Genomic DNA, 22,238 nt, shown 5'->3' with positions numbered 1-22,238 from the left:
TCAACCTCTGACTTTGGTTAGGAACCTCCACAATGCATGCCTGGAGAGTGACCACACCCTCTAATATCAAGGGACTGACCTTACCCTCTGATCTCTGGGCAATGACCTCACCCTCTGATCTCTGTGCACTGACCCCTACTCTGATCTCTGGGCAGAGATCCCACCCTCTGATCTCTGGATATTGACATCACCGTCTGATCTCTGGGTAGTGACTCCACCATCTCATGCCTGGACAGCGACCCCACCTACTCAGGCCAGGGCAGTGACCCCATCTCTGATCACTCATTAGTGACTGTGCCCTCTCAGGACTAGAGAGTGACCCTACCCTCTGATCTCTAGTCAGTGATCCCACCCTCTAATCTCGGGCCAGTGACAACCCTCTGATCTCTGAGCAGAAATCCCACCCTCTGATCTCTAGACAGTGACCCCACCATCTCAGGCCTGGACAGTGTCCTCACCCTCTGATGTTTTAGCAGTGACCCATACTCTCAGGACTAGACTGTGACCCCAACCTCTGATTTTTGGGCAGACACCTCACCCTCTGATCTCTAGACAGTGACCCTGCACTCTGAACTCTGAACAGTGACCCCAGCCTCTGATCTCTGGGCACAGATCCCACCCTCTGATCTATGGACAGTGATCCCACCCTCTCAGGCCAGGACAGTGACCCCACCATCCCAGGCCTGGACAGTGACCCCAGCAGTGAACTCACTCTCTGTCTCTGTTTAGTGACCCCCCTCCCCTCTGGCTTGGAGAGTGACCATACACTGTGATCTTTGGGAAGTGACCTCACCCTCTCATATCAAGGCACTGACCTTACTCTGTGGTCTGGGGCAGTCACCCCACCCTCTGATCTCTGGGCAATGACCTCAGTCTCTGATCTCTGGGCAATTACCTCACCCTCTCATGGCTGGACGTGACTTGACCCTCTGGTCTCTTTTCAGTGACCTCAGTCACTCAGGTCTGGCAGTGACCCCACCCTCTGAACTCTGGGAAATGACCTCAGCCTCTGATCTCTGAGCATTGACCCCACCCTCTGATCTAAGGATAGTGACATCACCCTCTGATCTCTGAGCAGGGACTTCACCCGATGATTTCTGGGCAGAGACAGATCTCTGGGCAGATATCCCACCCTCTGATCTCTGGATAATGACACACCATCTGATCTCGGCAGTGACCTCACCAACTCAGGCCTGGACAATAAGCCACCTACTCGGGCCAGGGAGGTGACCCAGTCTCTGATCTCTGGGCAGTAACCCACCCTCTCAGGCCAGGACAGTGACCCTACCTCTTATCTCTGGTTAGTGACTGCACCCTCTCAGGACTGGAGAGTGACCACACCCTCTGATCTCTGGGTGCTGACCTCAGTCTCTCAGTCCTGGAAGTGACCTCACCCCCTCAGACCTGTGCAGTGACCTCACCTTCTGATCTGTATGCAGAGATCCCACCCTCTGATCTCTGGACAGTGACCCTGCCCTCTCAGACCTGGACAGTGACCCCACCTTCTCATCTCTGGGCAGAGATCCCACCCTCTCACGGCTGGACGTGACTTCACCCTCACTCTATCAGATCTGGCCATGATCCCACCTCTCAGACCTGGACAGTGACCCCACCTTCTCATCTCTGGGCAGAGATCCCACCCTCTCATGGCTGGACGTGACTTCACCCTCACTCTATCAGATCTGGCCATGATCCCACCCCTCAGGCCTGTGCAGTAACCTCACCCTCTGATCTCTGGGGAAAGATCCCACCTTCTGATCTCTGGACAGTGACCACATCCTCTCAGGCCTGGACTATGCCCCCACACGCTGGTCTTTTGGAAGTCACCCTGAACTCTCAGGCTTGAACTGTGACCCCACCCTCTGATATCTGGGCAGGTATCTCACCCTCTGATCTCCAGATAGTGACAGCATTCTGTGAGCTGGGCTCTGACCTCACCCTTTCAGGCCTGGAGAGTGACCTCACCCTCTGATCTCTGGGCACTGACCTCAGCCTCTGATCTCTGGGCAGTGATCCCACCCTCTCAGGCTTGGGCAGTGACCCCACCCTCTGATCTCTGGGCAGAGATCATACCCTCTGTTCTCTGGATAGTTACCCTGCCCTCTAGGCCTGGACAGTGCCCCACCCTCTGATCTTTGAGCAGTCACACCACCCTCTCAAGCCTGGGATTTATCCACATGCTCTAGGCCTGGGCTATGACTCTACCCTCTGATCTTTGGGCAGAGACTGATTTCTGGGCAGTGACCCCTCCCTCTCAGACCTGGACAGTGACCCCAGCCTCTGATCTCTGGGCAGTCACCTCAATCTCTGATCTCTGGGCACAGATCCCACCCTCTGATCTCCGCACAGTGACCCCACCCTCTCAGGCCAGGGCAGTGACCCCATCTCTGATCTCTTGGCAGTAACCCCACTCTCTCTGGCCTGTGCAGTGACCTCACCCTCTGACTTTGGTTAGCAACCCCCCACCCCATGCCTGGAGAGGACCACACCCTCTGCTCTTTGGGAAGTGACCTCGCCCTCTGATATCTAGGCACTGACCTTACCCTCTGATCTCTGGGCAGAGAGCCCATCCTCTGATCTCTGGATATTGACATCACAGTCTGATCTCTGGGCAGTGACTCCACCATCTCAGGCCTGGACAATGACCCCACCTACTCGGGCCAGGGCAGTGACCCCATCTCTGATCTCTCATTAGTGACCACACTCTCAGGACTGGACAGTGACCCTACCCTCTGATCTCTGGGCAATGACCTCACCCTCTGATCTCTGGGCAGTTACCTCACTCTCTAAAGGCTGGACATGACTTCACTCTGTGATCTCTGGGCACTGACCTCAGTCTCTCTGTCCTGGAATTGACCTCCCCCCTCAGGCCTGTGCAGTGACCTCACCCTCTGATCTCTGGGGAAAGATCCCACCTTCTGATCTCTGGACAGTGACCACATCCTCTCAGGCCTGGACTATGCTCCTACACTCTGGTCTTTTGGAAGTCACCCTGAACTCTCAGGCTTGAACTGTGACCCCACCCTCTGATATCTGGGCAGGTATCTCACCCTCTGATCTCCAGATAGTGACAGCATTCTGTGAGCTGGGCTCTGACCTCACCCTCTCAGGCCTGGAGAGTGACCTCACCCTCTGATCTCTGGGCACTGACCTCAGCCTCTGATCTCTGGGCAGTGACCCCACCCTCTCGGGCTTGGGCAGTGACCCCACCCTCTGATCTCTGGGCAGTAACCCCACCCTCTGATCTCTGGGTAGAGATCCCACACTCTCAGGCCTGGGAAGTGACCCTGTTCTGAATCCCTGATGCCTGCCCCAGTCTCATGGACTCTGGTGGCGGCCCCATCCACTAGCCCTGACTAGCAGCCCCATACCCTCCTTCACTAACTTCGAGCCCACCTGCTCATGCCTGGTCCGTGGCACTGCCCACTAAAACCACATCTTTGGCTCTGGTGTCTGCATCCATGGCTCTTCCAGTTATTCTTCCTTCATGTGTTCCTCTCTGTTCCTTCGAGGCCAGATTCAGTTGTAAAATTCTCAAAAACTCTGTCAGCCTCCCTGCAATTCACAGAAGTCCATGCCATTGGTAAAGGAGTTTATCCACAGAGCTCAACTGGACAACTACATCTCTATTCCTAGCTTCTGATGGTGCGGTTGATTGGATCCTAAAGTCATACTCATAACCTCTTATTAAAGATTGTCCAGCCACACCTTTGTTGTTCTCTTCAGAGTGACCTTTCTCATTTTTTGCAATGTGGTTAGGCTGAGAATATTTCAAATCTTCAAATTCTGATTCCTTTCTGCTTAACAGTGTGTTCCTTAATGTATCTCTATCCTCTCTCTTCGTCTTATAAGCATTAAGGAGAAACTACACTACAACCTTTTACACCTTGCAAGGAAATTTCCTTAGCTAAATGGGGTCGCTAAGAGTTGGACACGACTGAGCGACTTCCCTTTCACTTTTCACTTTCATGCATTAGAGAAGGAAATGGCAACCCACTCCAGTATTCTTGCCTGGAGAATCCCAGGGACAGGGGAGCCTGGTGGGCTTCCGTCTATGGAGTCACACAGAGTCGGACATGACTAAAGCGACTTAGCAGCAGCAGCAGCAGCAGCACCAGTCACTTTAGTCGTGTTTAACTCTTGGTGACCCTGTGGACTGCAGCCCGCCAGGCTCCTTTGTCCATGGGATTCTCCAGGAAAGAATACTGGAGTGGGTTGCCATCCCCTTCTGCAGGGGATCTTCCTGGTCCACGGATTGAACTTGAGTATCTTATATTGCAGGCAGATTGTTTACCGTCTGAGCCACCAGGCAAGAACCTCTCAAAAAGCACCTTTAATATTCATATTTCAAGCAAAATTCTCTTTGAGGCAATTTAGGCTTCTTCTATCACGAACCTCAAAATTCTTCTAGCATCTACCCATTTGTGTTTGTAGTCAGTCGCTAAGTCATGTCCAACTCTTTGTGACCCCATGAATTGCAGTCCACCGGGCTCCTCTGTCTGTAGAGTTTTCCAGGCAATAATACTGGATAAGTTTGTGCCATTTGGGGATAAGAGAATGGCAAATTACTTAAGTATTCTTGCCTTCAGAACCCCACAAACAGTATGAAAAGGCAAAAAGATAGGACACTGAATGATGAACTCCCCAGGTCGGTAGGTGCCCAATATGTTACAGGAGATCAGTGGAGAAAGAACTCCAGAAAGAATGAAGATATGGAGCCAAAGCAAAAACAACAGCCAGCTGTGGATGTGACTGGTGATGGAAGTAAAGTCCAATGCTGTGAAGAGCAATATTGCATAGGAACCTGGAATGTTGGTCTATGAATCAAAGAAAATTGGAAGTGATCAAACAGGAGATGGAAAGAGTGAACATTGACATTTTAAGAATCAGCAAACTAAAATGGACTGGAATGGGTGAATTTACCTCAGATAACTTTTATATCTACTACTGTGGGCAAGAATCCCTTAGAAGAAATGGAGTAGCCATCACGGTCAACAAAAGAGTCTGAAATGCAGTACTTGGATGCAATCTCAAAAACGACGGAATGATCTCTGTTCGTTTCCAAGGCAAACCATTCAATATCACAGTAATCCAAGTCTATGCCCCGACCAGTAATGCTGAAGAAGTTGAAGTTGAATGATTCTATGAAGATCTATAAGAACTTCCAGAACTAACACCCCAAAAAGATGTCCATTACATTATAGGGGACTGGAATGCAAAAGTAGGAAGTCAAGAAATACCTGGAGTAACAGGCAAATTTGGCCTTGGAGTACAGAATGAAGCAGGGCAAAGGCTAATGGAGTTTTGTCAAGAGAACACACTGGTCATAGCAAACACCCTCTTCCAACAACACAAGAAAAGACTCTACACATGGACATCACCACATGGTCAACACCGAAATCAGATTGATTATATTCTTTGCAGCCAAAGATGGAGAAGCTCTATACAGTCAGCAAAAACAAGACTGGGAGCTGACTGTGGCTCAGATCATGAACTCCTTGTTGCCAAATTCAGACTTAAATTGAAGAAAGTAGGGAAAACCACTAGACCATTCAGGTATGACCTAAATCAAATCCCTTATGATTATACAGTGGAAGTGACAAATAGATTCAAGGGATTGGGTCTGATAGGGTGCCTGAAGAACTATGAATAGAGGTTCATGACATTGTACAGGAGGCAGTGATCAGGACCATTACAAAAAAGAAAAAAAAAAAAAAGAAATGCAAAAAGGAAAAATGGCTGTCTGAGGAGGCCTTACAAGTAGCTGTGAAAAGAAGAGAAGTGAAAGACAAAGGAGAAAAGGAAAGATACACCCATTTGAATGCAGAGTTCTAAAGAATAGCAAGGAGAGATAAGAAAGCCTTCCTCAGTGATCAATGCAAAGAAATAGAGGAAAACAATAGAATGGGAAAGACTAGAGATCTCTTCAAGAAAATTAGAAATACCAAGGGGACATGTCATGAAAAGATGGGCACAATAAAGGACAGATACGGTATGGACCTAATAGAAGCAGAAGATATTAAGAAGACATGGCAAGAATACACAGAAGAAGTATACAAAAAAATCTTATGACCCAGATAACCACGATGGTGTGATCACCTAGAGCCAGACATCCTGGAATGTGAAGTCAAGTGGGCCTTAGGAAGCATCACTATGAACAAAGCTAGTGGAAGTGATGGAATTCCAGTTGAGCTATTTCAAATCCTGAAAGATGATGCTGTGAAAGTGCTGCACTCAATATGCCAGCAAATCTGGAAAACTCAGCAGTGGCCACAGGACTGGAAAAGGTCAGTTTTCATTCCAATCCCAAAGAAAGGCAATGCCAAAGAATGCTCAAACTACCGCACAATTGAAACTCATCTCACACACTACCAAAGTAATGTTCAAAATTCTCCAAGCCAGGCTTCAACAGTACATGAATCATGAACTTCCAGATGTTCAAGCTGGATTTTAAAAAAGGCAGAGGAACCAGAGATCAAAGTGTCAACATCCGTTGGATCATTGAAAAAGCAAGAGAGTTCCAGAAAAACATCTACTTCTGCTTTATTGACTATACAAAGGCCAAAGCCATTGACTGTATGGATCACAATGAACTGCGGAAAATTCTGAAAGAGATGGGAATACCAGACCACCTGACCTGCCTCCTGAGAAATCTGTATGCAGGTCAAGAAGCAACAGTTAGAACTGAACATGGAACAGCAGAGTGGTTCCAAATTGGGAAAGGAATACATCAAGGGTGTATATTGTCACCCTACTTTTTAAACTTAAATACAGAGTACATCATGAGAAACACTGGGCTGGATGAAGCACAAGCTAGAATCAAGATTGCCAGGAGAAATATCAATAACCTCAGATATGCAGATGACACCACCCTTAGGGCAGAAAGTGAAGAGGAACTCAAGAGCCTCTTGTTGAAAGTGAAAGAAAAGAGTGAAAAAGTTGGCTTAAAAGTCAACATTCAGAAAATTAAGATCACGGCATCCGGTCCCATCCCTTCATGGCAAATAGATGGAGAAACAATGGAAACAGTGACAGACTTTATTTTTTGGGGCTCCAAAATCACTGCAGATGGTGACTGCAGCCATGAAATTAAAAGACACTTACTTCTTGGAAGAACAGTTATGACAACCTAGAGAGCATATTAAAAAGCAGAGACATTACTTTGCCAGCAAAGGTCCATCTAGTCAAAGCTTTGGTCTTTCCAGTAGTCATGTATGGATGTGAGAGTTGGACTATAAAGAAGGCTGAGCACTGAAGAACTGATACTTTTGAACCGTGGTGTTGGAGAAGACCCTTGAGAGTCCCTTGAACAGCAAGGAGATCTAGCCAGTCGATGCTAAAGGAAATCAGTCCGGAATATGCATTGGAAAGACTGATGTTGAAGCTCAAACTCCAATATTTTGGCCACCTGATGCAGAGAACTGACTCATTTGAAAAGACTCTGATGCTGAGAATGATTGAAGGTGGGAGAAGAAGGGGTCGATTAAGGATGGGATGGTTGGATGGCATCACTGACTCTGGACATGAGTTTGAGGAAGCTCTGGGAGTTGGTGATGGACAGGGAAGCCTGGTGTGCTGCAGTCCATGAGGTCACAAAGAGTTGGACATGACTGAGTGACTCAACTGAACTGAACTGAACTTCCATGGGATCTTCCCTACCCATGAATTGAGCCCACGTCTCCTACATTGGCAGGTGGATTCTTTGCCACTGAGCTACCTGGGAAGCCCTCATCTACCCACTGAAAGTGGAAGTGAAGTCGTGTCCGACTCTTCGTGACCCCATGGACTGCAGCCTACCAGGCTCTTCCGCCCATGGGATTTTCCAGGCAAGAGTACTGGAGTGGCTTGCCATTTCCTTCTCCAGGGGATCGTCTCAACCCATGGATCAAACCCAGGTCTCCCACATTGTAGGGAGATGCTTTACTGTCTGAGCCACCAGGGAAGTCCTCAAATCTACCCACTACTCAGTTCCAATTTTTAAGACATTTAAAATTTAGGGTGAAATTTTAAGGTATTTGTTATAGCCATACAGTATCCCACTTGCCAATACCAAAATTGGTGTTAGTGCTCTAGAACGGCCTTAACAGAGTACTGAAAGGCGGGTGGCTTAAAGCAACAGAAATGTATTGTCTCAGTCCTGGAGGCTGGGAGTCTGAAATTAAGGTGTCAGTAGGGCCATGCCCCCTCTGAGTCTGCAGAGGGCTCCTTCTCTGCCTTTTCTTGGCTTCTGGGGATTTTCCAGCAGTCTTTGGTATCCCCTGGCTTTCAAGTGAGAACTCTAATCTCTGCCTTCATCATCGCCTGACATTCTCCCTTTACATGTGTCTCTTCACACAAACTATTGCAGTATAGCTGATTTGCAATGTTATGTTAGTTTGAGGTGTACAACACAGTGATTCAACCTTATTGGATGCCTTCCTTTTAAAAAAAATTATTTATTTTAATTGGAGGCTAACAACTTTACAATATTGTAGTGGTTTTCGCCAAACATCGACATGAACCAGCCACAGGCGCACATGTGTTCCCTATCCAGAACCCACTTCCCACCTCCTTCCCCATCCCGTCCCTCAGGGTCATCCCAGTGCACCAGCCCTGAGCACCCTGTCTTATGCATCAAACCTGGACCGGTGATCCACTTCACATATGATAATATACACGTTTCAGCACTACCTTCTCAAATCATCCCACCCTCGCCTTCTCCCACAGAGCCCAAAAGACTGTTCTTTACATCTGTGTCTCTTTTGGTGTCTCATATATAGGGTCATCATCACCATCTTCCTAAATTCCATATACATGCATTAGTATACTGTATTGGTGTTTTTCTTTCTGACTTACTTCACTGTATAATAGGCTCCAGTTTCATCCATCACATTAGAACTGATTCAAATGCATTATTTTTAATGGCTGAGTAATATTCCATTGTGTATATGTAGCACAGCTTTCTTATCCATTCATCTGCCGATGGACGTCTAGGTTGCTTCCATGTCCTGGCTATTGTAAACAGTGCTATGATGAACATTGGGATACACATGTCTCTTTCAATTCTGGTTTCCTTGGTGTGTATGCCCAGCAGTGGGATTGCTGGGTCATATGGCAGTTCTATTTCCAGTTTTTTAAGGAATCCCCACACTGTTCTCCATAGTGGCTGTACTAGTTTGCATTCCCACCAACAGTGTAAGAGGGTTCCTTTTTCTCCACACCCTCTCCAGCATTTATTGTTTGTAGACTTTTTGATAGCAGCCATTCTGATTGGCGTGAGATAGTACCTCATTGTGGTTTTGATGTGCATTTCTCTGATAATGAGTGATGTTGAGCATGTTTTCATGTGTTTGTTAGCCATCTGTATGTCTTCTTTGGAGAAATGTCTGTTTAGTTCTTTGGCCCATTTTTTGACTGGCTCGTTTATTTTTATGCAATTGAGCTGCACGAGTTGCTTGTATATTTTTGAGATTAATTCTTTGTCAGTTGCCTCTTTTGCTATTATTTTCTCCCATTCTGAAGGCTGTCTTTTCACCTTGCTTAGAGCTTCCTTCGTTGTGCAAAAGCTTTTAATTTTAATTAGGTCCCATTTGTTTATTTTTGCTTTTATTTCCATTACTCTGGGAGCTGGGTCATAGAGGATACTCCTGTGATTTATGTCAGAGAGTGTTTTGCCTATGTTTTCCTCTAGGAGTTTTATAGTTTCTGGTCTTACGTGTAGATCTTTAATCTATTTTGAGTTTATTTTTGTGTATGGTGTTAGAAATTGTTCTAGTTTCATTCTTTTACATGTGGTTGACCAGTTTTCCCAGCACCACTGGTTAAAGAGATTGTCTTTTCTCCATTGTATTGGGCGTCTTCTTCTAAGGGCATCTGTTATGTTGGATTAGAAACCCACTAACCCAGGTGGCACTAGTGGTAAAGAACCCACCAACCAATGCAGGAAACATAAGAGACATGGGTTCAATCCCTGGATTGGGAAGATCCCCTGGAGAAGGAAATGGCAACCCACTCCAGTATTCTTGACTGGAGAATCCCATGGACAGAGGAGCCTGGCAGGCTATATAGTTCATGGGGTCACAAAGAGTTGGACACAACAAAGGGACTAACACTTTCACTACTCCAATATGGCTTCATCTTAGCTAATCACACCTGCAGTGCTCTGAGGAACTACGGGCCAGGACTTAATTGTATCTGTTTTTGGAGGGGGGGGCACAACTTAAGCCATAACAGAGCCTAAACAAGGTGAGGAAGGTCTCCTTGTGTATGAGTGGCCTGCCACAGAGAGTCAGAGCTGGAGCAAGGTGAGGAAGGCGTCCACACATGTAGGTGGCATGGTGTGGGTGTTGGATCTTGAGCAGTGTGAATGGGGCATCTATGACATGAAAAGTCTGTGAGAGGTGTGTTGGATTTCTGAGCCTGAACAGGGTAAGCAAGGCTGTGCTCTAGGTGGGGGTGTTTGGGGAGGAGTCTAATAGGGATTGTCAGAACATGATGGAGTCATCATGCAGGAAAGTCACCCTTGCAGGAGGGATGAACTAGCTTGGAGTGCTGGAGCCCAAGCAAGGTGAGGAAGGCGACTATGTGTGTGACAGCCTGACATGGGTTGTCAATCATCATGGGACATTATTGAGTCTACTGGCAGAGCTTGAGGTCTGAAAATTTTATGGTTGTATTCTGCTTGGGCTTCCTTGGTGGCTCAAATGGTAAAGAATGTGCCTGCGATGCGGGAGACCTGGATTCAGTCCCTGGGTCAGGACGATCCCCTGCAGGAGGGCATGGCAACCCATTCCAGTATTCTTGGACTTCCCTGGTGGCTCAGACAATAAAGAATCTGCCTGCAGTGTGAGAGACCTGGGTTCGATCTCTGGGTCAGGAAGATCCCCTGAAGGAGGGCATGGCAACCCTCTCCAGTATTCTTGCCTGGAGAATCCTCATGGACAGAGGTGACTGGCGGGCTACAGTCCATGGGGTCACAAAGAGTCAGATATGACTGAGCGAGTCAGCACAGCACAGCACGTTCTGCTTATGTAGGGAAATGTCTTTGTTTATATTAAATAGTAAAGGATTGGGGGCATCAAATCAGCAAGTAAAAAAAAAATCTCTTTGGGAATTCCCTGTTAGTCCAGTGGTTAGGACTCAGTGGTCTCACTGTCAGGGCCCCAGGTTCAATCCCTGGTCTGGGAACTAAGATTCCACAAGCCATGAGGCCAGAAAAAAAGCTCTTCTAACTATACTTGTAACTTTTCTGTAAGTTTTAAAATTGAAAATAATTAAAAACTCTGAAATACATATGGCAGCATGTTATAATTCTAGAGATCTAAGTGGTGTATACCATATATGTTATGGTATATTATTATGATATTTCTAGTTTTCTAGCTGATTATAATACTTCAAAGTAAAAATATTCAAAAATGAAAGGCGATACATGCGTAGTATAGAAAACAAGAAAGGAAATCATTCATGAGCTCATTGCCCAAAGACAGTGTTAACACTGTGTATATTTCATTTATGTTGAAAAAAGACAATCATAAAAGTAACCTGAACTTGGTGGTATAAGCGTTTGAAGGTCAGGTGATTTTTTTAAGGTTAAAATCAGAGAGTTCCATTTTTTTTTTTTCTCACTTTTAGAGGAAAATTGGAAATTCCTCAAGTTAATGTGGGAATGTGTGTTAGTCTTCAGTCTCGTCTGACTCTTTGTGACCCCATGGACTGCAGCCCTCCAGGCTCTTCTGTCCATGGGATTCTCCAGGCAAGAATACTGGAGTGGGTTGCCATTTCCTTCTCCATAATATGGAAGCCTTAGGAATCAATGAACTAAAATGGACTGGAATGGGTGAATTTAACTCAGATGACCATTATATCTACTACTATGTGCAGGAATCCCTTAGAAGAAATGGAGTAGCCATCATGGTCAACAAAAGAGTCCGGAATGCAGTACTTGGATGCAATCTCAAAAATGACAGAATGATCTCTGTTCGTTTCCAAGGCAAACCATTCAGTATCACAGTAATCCAAGTCTATGCCCCAACCAGTAATGCTGAAGAAGCTGAAGTTGAACGGTTCTATGAAGACCTACAAGACCTTTTAGAACTAACACCCCAAAAAGATGTCCTTTTCATTATAGGGGACTGAAATGCAAAAGTAGGAGGTCAAAAAACACCTGGAGTAACGGGCAAATTTGGCCTTGGAATACGGAATGAAGCAGGGCAAAGGCTAATAGAGTTTTGTCAAGAGAACGCAATGGTCATAGTAAACACCCTCTTCCAAGAACACAAGAGAAGACTCTACACATGGACATCACCAGATGGTCAACACCGAAATCAGATTGATTATATTCTTTGCAGCCAAAGATGGAGAAGCTCTATACAGTCAGCAAAAACAAGACTGGGAGCAGACTGTGGCTCAGATGATGAACTCCTTATTGTCAAATTTAGACTTAAATTGAAGAAAGTAGGGAAAACCACTAGACCATTCAGGTATGACCTAAATCAAATCCCTTATGATTATACAGTGGAAATGAGAAATAGATTTAAGGGCCTAGATCTGATAGATAGAGTGCCTGGTGAACTATGGACGGAGGTTTGTGACATCGTACAGGAGACAGGGATCAAGACCATCCCCATGGGAAAGAAATGCAAAAAAGCAAAATGGCTGTCTGGGGGAGGCCTTACAAATAATGTGAAAAAAAGACAAGTGAAAAGCAAAGGAGAAAAGGAAAGATATAAGCATCTGAATGCAGAGTTCCAAAGAATAGCAAGAAGAGATAAGAAAGCCTTCTTCAGCAATCAATGCAAAGAAATAGAGGAAAACAACAGAATGGGAAAGACTAGAGATCTCTTCAAGAAAATTAAAGATACCAAGGAAACATTTCTTGCAAAGATGGTCACAATAAAGGACAGAAATGGTATGGGCCTAACAGAAGCAGAAGATATTAAGAAGAGGTGGCAAGGATACACAGAAGAACTGTACAAAAAAGATCATCATGACCAAGATAATCACGATGGTGTGATCACTCACCTAGAGCCAGACATCCTGGAATGTGAAGTCAAGCGGGCCTTAGAAAGCATCACTACGAACAAAGCTAGTGGAGGTGATGGAATTCCAGTTGAGCTATTTCAAATCCTCAAAGATGATGCTGTGAAAGTGCTGCGCTCAATATGCCAGCAAATTTGGAAAACTCAGCAGTGGCCACAGGACTGGAAAAGGTCAGTTTTCACTCCAATCCCAAAGAAAGGCAATGCCAAAGAATGCTCAAACTACCGCACAATTGCACTCACCTCACACACTAATAAAGTAATGCTCAAAATTTTCAAAGCCAGGCTTCAGCAATACGTGAACTGTGAACTTCCAGATGTTCAAGCTGGATTTAGAAAAGGCAGAGGAACCAGAGATCAAATTGCCAACATCCTCTGGATCATCAAAAAAGCAAGAGAGTTCCAGAAAAACATCTATTTCTGCTTTATTGACTATGCCAAAGCCTTTGCCTATGTGTCACAATAAACTGTGGAAAATTCTTCAAGAGATGGGAATACCAGACCACCAGACCTGCCTCTTGAGAAACCTATATGCATGTCAGGAAGCAACAGTTAGAACTGGACATGGAACAACAGACTGGTTCCAAATAGGAAAAGGAGTACATCAAGGCTGTATATTGTTACCCTGCTTATTTAACTTATATGCAGAGTACATCATGAGAAATGCTGGGCTGGAAGGAGCACAAGCTGGAATCAAGATTGCTGGGAGAAATATCAATAACCTCAGATCTGCAGATGACACCACCCTTATGGCAGAAAGTGAAGAGGAACTAAAAAGCCTCTTGATGAAAGTGAAAGAGGAGAGTGAAAACGTTGGCTTAAAGTTCAACATTCAGAAAACGAAGATCATGGCATCTGGTCCCATCACTTCATGGGAAATAGATGGGGAAACAGTGGAAAGAGTGTCAGACTTTATTCTGGGGGGCTCCAAAATTACTGCAGGTGGTGACTGCAGCCATGAAATTACAAGTCGCTTACTCCTTGGAAGGAAAGTTATGACCAACCTAGATAGCATATTCAAAAACAGAGACATTACTTTGCCCACAAAGGTCCGTCTAGTCAAGGCTATAGTTCTTCCAGTGGTCATGTATGGATGTGAGAGTTGGACTGTGAAGAAAGCTGAGCGCCAAAGAATTGATGCTTTTGAACTGTGGTGTTGAAGAAGACTCTTGAGAGTTCCTTGGACTGCAAGCAGATCCAACCAGTCCATTCTAAAGGAAATCAGTCCTGGGTGTTTTTAGAAGGAATGATGCTAAAGCTGAAACTCCAGTAGTTTGGCCACCTCATGCGAAGAGTTGACTCATTGGAAAAGACTCTGATGCTGGGAGGGATTGGGGGCAGGAGGAGAAGGGGACGACAGAGGATGAGATGACTTGATGGCATCACCGACTCGATGGACGTGAGTCTGAGTGAACTCCGGGAGTTGGTGATGGACAGGGAGGCCTGGCGCGCTGCAGTTCATGGGGTCGCAACAGCCGGACACGACTGAGCGACTCAACTGAACTGAGCTGAACTAGGTGCCTATTCACTTGCAAGTCATTGCTACAGTCACTAGAGGGCGCACTCCTACCAAAGACCACACAAAGTTCTGAAAACAATACTGTCACATTTTCTGAAATCCTAAAAAAAAAATCAAATATATTTTCATCCATTTTTAAACACCAGCATGATATCCTGCTATCCTTTTCATTTATCTTATGTCTGCTTACTTTACGTTTAGAATTAGACGATGTCTCTGTCATGACTGTCAAGATAATCGCTTTTCTATTTAAGACTAATTCTGCCTCTTTGCCCTGGGTAGTAGTGTGAACCCTCTGAGGGTCTGTTGTTTCTCACTACAATTTTCTCACACTTCCACCGAGGTGAGATTGTCACAACTACCTTGTCAGTGGTCCTGCCATGCTCTCTTTGGAGTTTTTAGACCAGCTTTTGTTTTTATAGATTAAAAATTTTGTGAGTTTGATGGCTATGAGAGAAAAGCAAAGGATTTTTTTCCCCTTGTTTGAAGGCCAAATAAATCCTGCTATTGGAGTGTTTGGGGAGCAGGAACTCGGTTTATTTGAGGAGGCGTTTGGAGGTGGCAGTACATGCTAGGGGAACTTTTCTCTTGAAGCAAGCCCATTGCCAACTCAAGACTGTTGCTATGAGGCATACAACACTGAGACCCAGAGAGTGTCAGTGTGAGAGAGACCTAAACAAACAACGTCATTTCCTGACTGTATTTGGTGAAATCCTAGGGCTGTAGAAATGTTTGATGTGAAGTTTGTTAAGAAGTTTTAAAGCCCAAATTTGTGCTAAAGGAAAGTTTGTCCACTCAAATACCAGGCTACCTTCTTCTGGGTTATACCTCAAAATAATTACTCTTGGAATCTCAGTACTTAAACTTCTTTTACATTTTATTGATTAATAATAATAATATCTGATATTTACTAAATGCTTGCTATGTAGCAAGCACCTTGCATGCATCATAGGATTAGTAGTGTGGTTGATATGGTTATTTTCACACTTGGCAGATGAGAAAACAGAGGCCTGGGCAGGGGATGAAGAGTGATTTTAAAAAATCAGATTGGTCATTTTTGTTTCTTTAAGTCATTCGATCACTTAGGTCTGCCGGACTCTAATTAAAGTCTTATTCACTTAACCATAAATTATATGGCCTTCCCATATAGGTAGTATGTGACACTATGCTTCCCTCCCCCTCTTTTTTTTTTTTATATATAAACAGTTTGTATGCATCTGTTTGTATAAAGTGGTGTAAACAAGTAAACCAAAAGGCACATACGAGCCACCCTCAGCATAACTTGCACTGGGTGTGAGCTCTCAATGCAACAGGGAACACTGAGTGAAGAGACTTGATGGAGGCCTATATGGAAGTTTGAGTGGCAGCAAAGTAGGGCCCATGTGGCTTAAGTGAGTGTATGAGAGGGAGAGTAATGGAAGGGACCAGATTAATAGAAGGGGGCCAGATTTTAAAGGGACTTGCAGACCTTTTACTTACAGGCTTTTACCCTGAATTAAAAGTGCAGCCATTGCAGAGTTCTGAAAATGTGAGAGACATGATCTGACTCCCAGGTTTAGCAGGATTGTTATAGCTGCCCGGTTGAAACTAGACAGCTGCTAGCTTTATGTTGAGTGTGGCTCATATGTGCCTCTGTTTTAAATATAAATTTATTTATTTTAATTGGAGGCTAATTGCTTTACAGTATTGTATTGGTTTTGCCATACACAGACATGAATCTGCCACGGGTGTACATGTGTTCCCCATCCTGAACCCTGCTCCCACCTTCCTCCCTATCCCATCCCTCAGGGTCATCCCAGTGCACCAGCCCTGAGCACCTTGTCTCATGCATTGAACCTGGACTGGCGATCCATTTCACATATGATAATATACATGTTTCAATGCCATCCTCCCAAATCATCCTAGCCTCACCCTCTCCCAGAGTCCAAAAGACTGTTCTATACATCTGTGTCTTTTTTGCTCTCTTGCATATAGGCTCATCATTACCATCTTTCTAAATTCCATATATATGCGTTAGTATACTGTATTTGCGGGGGTGTTTTTTTTTTTCTGGCTTACTTCAGTCTGTATAATAGGCTCCACTTTCATCCACCTCATTAGAACTGATACAAATGTATTCTTTTTAATGGCTGAGTAATATTCCATTGTGTATACGTTGCATAGCTTTCTTATCCATTTGTCTGCTGATGGGCATCTAGGTTGCTTCCATGTCCTGGCTATTATAAACAGTGTTGCGATGAACGTTGGGGTACATGTGTCTCTTTCAATTCTGGTTTCCTTGGTGTGTATGCCCAGCAGTGGGATTGCTGGGTCATATGGCAGTTCTATTTCCAGTGTTTTAAGGAATCTCCACACTATTCTCCATAGTGGTTGTACTAGTTTGCATTCCCACCAACAGTGTAAGAGGGCTCCCTTTTCTCCACACCCTCTCCAGCATTTATTGCTTGTAGACTTTTGGATAGCAGCCACTCTGACTGGCATGAAATGGTATCTCATTGTGGTTTTGATTTGCATTTCTCTGATAATGAGTGATGTTGAGCATGTTTTCATGTGTTTGTTAGCCATCTGTATGTCTTCTTTGGAGAAATGTCTGTTTAGTTCTTTGGCCCATTTTTTGATTGGGTCGTTTATTTTTCTGGAATTGAGCTGCAGGAGTTGCTTGCATATCTTTGAGATTAATTCTTTGTCCATTGCTTCATTGGCTACTATTTTCTCCCATTCTGAAGGCTGTCTTTTCACCTTGCTTAGAGTTTCCTGTGTTGTGGAGAAGCTTTTAATTTTAATTAGGTCCCGTTTGTTTATTTTTGCTTTGACTGTGTGGATCACAATAAACTGTGGAAAATTCTTCAAGAGATGGGAATACCAGACCACCTGATCTGCCTCTTGAGAAACCTATATGCAGGTCAGGAAGCAACAGTTAGAACTGGACATGGAACAACAGACTGGTTCCAAATAGGAAAAGGAGTTCGTCAAGGCTGTATATTGTCACCCTGTTTATTTAACTTATATGCAGAGTACATGATGAGAAACGCTGGACTGGAAGAAACACAAACTGGAATCAAGATTGCCGGGAGAAATATCAATAACCTCCGATATGCAGATGACACCACCCTTAGGGCAGAAAGTGAAGAGGAACTCAAAAGCCTCTTGATGACAGTGAAAGTGGAGAGGGAAAAAGTTGGCTTAAAACTCAACATTCAGAAAACAAAGATCGTGGCATCCGGTCCCACCACTTCCTGGGAAATAGATGGGGAAACAGTGGAAACAGTGTCAGACTTTATTTTTCTGGGCTCCAAAATCACTACAGATGGTGACTGCAGCCATGAAATTAAAAGACACTTACTCCTTGGAAGGAAGGTTATGACCAACCTAGATAGCATATTCAAAAGCAGAGACATTACTTTGCCAACAAAGGTTCGTCTAGTCAAGGCTATGGTTTATCCTGTGGTCATGTATGGATGTGTGAGTTGGACTGTGAAGAAGGCTGAGTGCCAAAAAATTGATGTTTTTGAACTGTGGTGTTGGAGAAGACTCTTGAGAGTCCCTTGGACTGCAAGGAGATCCAAGCAGTCCATTCTGAAGGAGATCAGCCCTGGGATTTCTTTGGAAGGAATGATGTTAAAGCTGAAACTCCAGTACTTTGGCCACCTCATGTGAAGAACTGACTCATTGGAAAAGACTCTGATGCTGGGAGGGATTGGGGGCAGGAGGAGAAGGGGACGACAGAGGATGAGATGGCTGGATGGTATCACTGACTCGATGGACGTGAGTCTGAGTGAACTCCGGGAGTTGGTGATGGACAGGGAGGCCTGGCGTGCTGCGATTCATGGGGTCGCAAAGAGTTGGACACAACTGAGCGACTTATCTGATCTGATCTGATCTGATCTGAGGGAAGGAGGGTGTCGTCAATTACAGAAACTTACCCGACCTCAGTAACAGGAAGAGTCTCGAGTTGCCTTGCTCAGTTTCCTCCCAGCAAGAGGTTAGTTTGCAGGGTTGTGGCATAAGGAATTACAATGATAAATGTCGCAGCTGGTATGTACCGTATACTTATGTGCCAGTCACTGGGTTAAGGTCTCAGTATTTATCTAGACGTTTACTTCTCAAAGCACATATTAGAACTTTCACATTAAACTGCAAAAAGAGAGAGACAGCATTTGCTTTGCCCAAGACAAACCCTGAACCATCTGTGCTTTTAGTTGCTTATTCCTAAATTCTGAGATCAGGGCGTCTGGCTGTGCTTCATGGTTAATTTTTTTCTTTTCTTATTATTTTTTTTGGTTGCCACATGCTGTGGCACTGAGGATCTTAGCTCCCCAACAAGGAATTGAACCCATGCCCCCTGCAGTGGAAGTGCAGAGTCTTAACCATTGGACCACCAGGGAAGTACTTTCATGATTTCTTTTAAAAATATCTTTTATCAAACACAGATGAGAGATAATACACTATAACGGTTTTCAGCAGAGTCAGGAGTAAGTTACAAAACGTTTTTTTGTCAATTTCCTTGCCTCCAAAATGGGGAAAACGACAATGCCTACTGAATATGATTTTTGTGAGGATAATATTAGGTAATTCATTGAAAGATTGAGACTAGTATATGGTACATGGTAATCTTTCTCTACATGCTTTAGATATTATTTCTGTTATTAATATTAGTAGGAAGAGGAGAATGACAAGGTCTTAATTGGTAAAATGAAAAGATTATGGCCTCTGTCCACACCCAGTTTTATTTTACTAATATTACTAGTCTATGAAATCTCCAAGGTTTGGAGCCCCTGCCCTTAACCATGGTGCTTGTATATGGAGTGGCTGGTTTCTCCCGTTAAGACAATGCCTCCGTCCCAACAAAGAAAGGGAAGTGCTTGGCTAAGTGCCATCTCTGAGCTCACTGCCTGGAGGACAGCACACAAACCCAGGACCCACACGGAGACGATGCCGCTGAGACGACCTGGAGAGGGAGAGGCATGTGGGTGGGGAGGAGGAAGTGTGAGAGGCAGCTGGCTTCCTAGGAAGAAGACAAACTGTGGACTCAGAATCCAATCAGAGCTCTGCAATGGACTGGCTCTGTGACTTTGAACAGATTGGTTCAGCTTTCTGAACCTCATCCGTACAACGGGATCTTAATAGTAGTTAGTTCATAGAGCTGAAAAGAAGATGAAGAGATTCACGTGCAGCACTCAGAAGAAAACATGGCAAGCTGTAGGTGTTCAATAAACATTTGCTACCATGAAGATGATGAAGACACTAACACAGCAGACAGAACAAAGAAGTAGAGGAATAAAAAGAGCCCACTGCTTCCCAGAAGCGGGGAGAATTTTCTCAGTGCCACAAGGACCGATGTGTCTTGAGCTCTCCCTCACTAGGGTCAATGCCAGGCAGCCACGAAAGAAGGAGGATTTGCATGGCCCCTCACTGGTGAGCACACGCACTCCAGAGCTATGAGTATTGCTGATGCTGGAGACTGGCCTCAGTTCTGCTCACTTGCCTGAATCCCACAGAGCCCATCAGATCCACTGCTATGAACCTCTGGTGCCACAGCAGGCCCCAAACCAGAATTTTCCCCTTTTCCTGGCCACAGAAGGAGAAAAAAAAAAAGTTACTGAAGAAGTGGCAAAAGTTGGGCCTTCCCTGGTAGCTCAGTTGGTAAAAGAAATCCACCTGCAGTGCAGGAGACCCCAGACCAATTTCTAGATCAGGAAGATAACCTGGAGAAGGGATAGGCTGCCTATACCAATATTCATAGGCTTCCCTGGTGGCACAGATGGTAAAGAATCCATCTGCAATGTGGGAGGCTGGGTTCGATCCCTGGTTGGGAAGATCCCGTGGAGGAGGGCATGGCAACCCACTCCAGTATTCTAGCCTGGAGCATCCCCATGGACAGAGGAGCCTGGGGGGGCTCGGAAAGGGCCGGACTGAGCAACTCAGCACAGCCCAGACCAACGGAAAGAATAACATACAAATGGTATTCAGGTGCCCTCTTCTGGACCATCTGGGCAAGGGCTTTCCCAAAGACATCTCTGGGTCTACTCACTCAATCCCGGGGCCTCAAGGGAGACTCATGGGCTATCCCCGCTAAGGAACTCTAATCTGGGGTCAGGAAGCAGATTATGAGGAGCCTGGCAGAGTCCCACTAGAGTCTGCATGGTGATGGCCCTGGATTTCACCTTTGCTGGTGAATCTGGAGATGAACCAGGGAGCCCCAGTGTCTTAATCAGCTCAGGACAGTTACTGGCCTCTTATTGGCCCTTGGTGGATACTGTGCACATGATTCATGGCTGTGAAGTAATCTTTTAAAAAATAGTTATTTACTTATTTATTTGGCTATGTCAGGTCTTAGTTGCGGCATGTGGGATAATTCATTAAGGCACACGGGCTCTGTAGTTGTGGGCACATGTGGCTAAGTAGCTCCGAGCCATGTAGGATCTTAGTTCCCTGACCAGAGATCAAAGCTGCATCCCCTGCATTGGAAAGTGGATTCTTAACCACCGGACCACCAGAGAAGACCATAAGTAATCATAAGACCATAGATTTTCTTTGCCCTTACTGATTCTTATTTTTCATTAAATGAAACAGAGCTTGTAAAATACACAGGACATGCTTAGTAGAGTTAAGTAACATACTTAATTTTTTTAAGAGAATTGAAATTGCGTTCTTTTCCCCCAAAATCTAACAGACAATGCCCTTGTCAACAAAGTTTATTAAATATAGATAAATAGGCTCACCAATACATCATCTTTCACCTACTAATTACTTGATTAAAGCCTCTGCACCTCAGTTTCCTCATATATAAAATGGGAATGTTGATAACACCTTCCTCGTGCATTTTCTTTCTACTGAAATTAAGGCGAGCTTGTAAAACCCTGAGGACATGCTTAGGAGAGCAACATACTTAATTTGTTGTTGTTGTTGTTTTTTAATAGAATAGAAATCAAGTTTTTCCCCCCAAACATTCTGGATCAACGATGCCCTTTCCCACAAGTTTACTAAAGATAGATAAATACGGTTAGAAAAAGCATCTCTCTCACTTACTAACAATTTCATTAATGCCTCAGCTTCCTGAAGTATAAATGGGAATATTGACAACAATTTCCTGTTTTGTTTTCAATTAAATGAAGCAGACCATCTAAAACACCGAGGACATTGCTTAGCAGTCTAAGTAACATACTTTGTTTATTTTTTTCTTTCAGAAGAATGGATTGAAATCGAGATTTTTCCCCAATATTCTGGACCGACAATGCACTTTCCCACAAAGTTTCCTAAGTATAGATCTCTACACTCACCAAAAAGCATCTCTTTCACTTTCTAGTTACTTCATTAATACCTCTAGGCCTCAGTTTCCTCATCTATAAAATGGGAACGTTGATTACGCCTTCTGTGTAGTTTTTCTTTTGAATTAAATGCAGGTAAGCAGTAAAACAAGACAGACGTTGCTAGGTAGATCTAAGTATCACACCTAATTTTGTTTTTTTTTTCTAATAGATGGAGTTGACATTGAGCTTTTTTCACCAACAATCTACAGAAAGTGCCATTTCTGCAAATTTTACTGTGTGCATAAATACACTCACAATAAAGCATCTCTTTCACTTATTACTAACTTCCTTAATGCCTCTGTGCCTCAGTTTACTCATCTATAAAATGGGATTGCTCTTTGTTTTTAAATAAATGAAACAGAGCATATTACACATCCAAGATGTTACTTAGTA

This window comes from Bubalus kerabau, chromosome X (genome assembly GCF_029407905.1).
Source record: "Bubalus kerabau isolate K-KA32 ecotype Philippines breed swamp buffalo chromosome X, PCC_UOA_SB_1v2, whole genome shotgun sequence".
Lineage (NCBI taxonomy): Eukaryota > Metazoa > Chordata > Mammalia > Artiodactyla > Bovidae > Bubalus > Bubalus kerabau.
The sequence above is the reverse complement of the archived record's forward strand: the minus strand, read 5'-3'. Positions refer to the sequence as shown.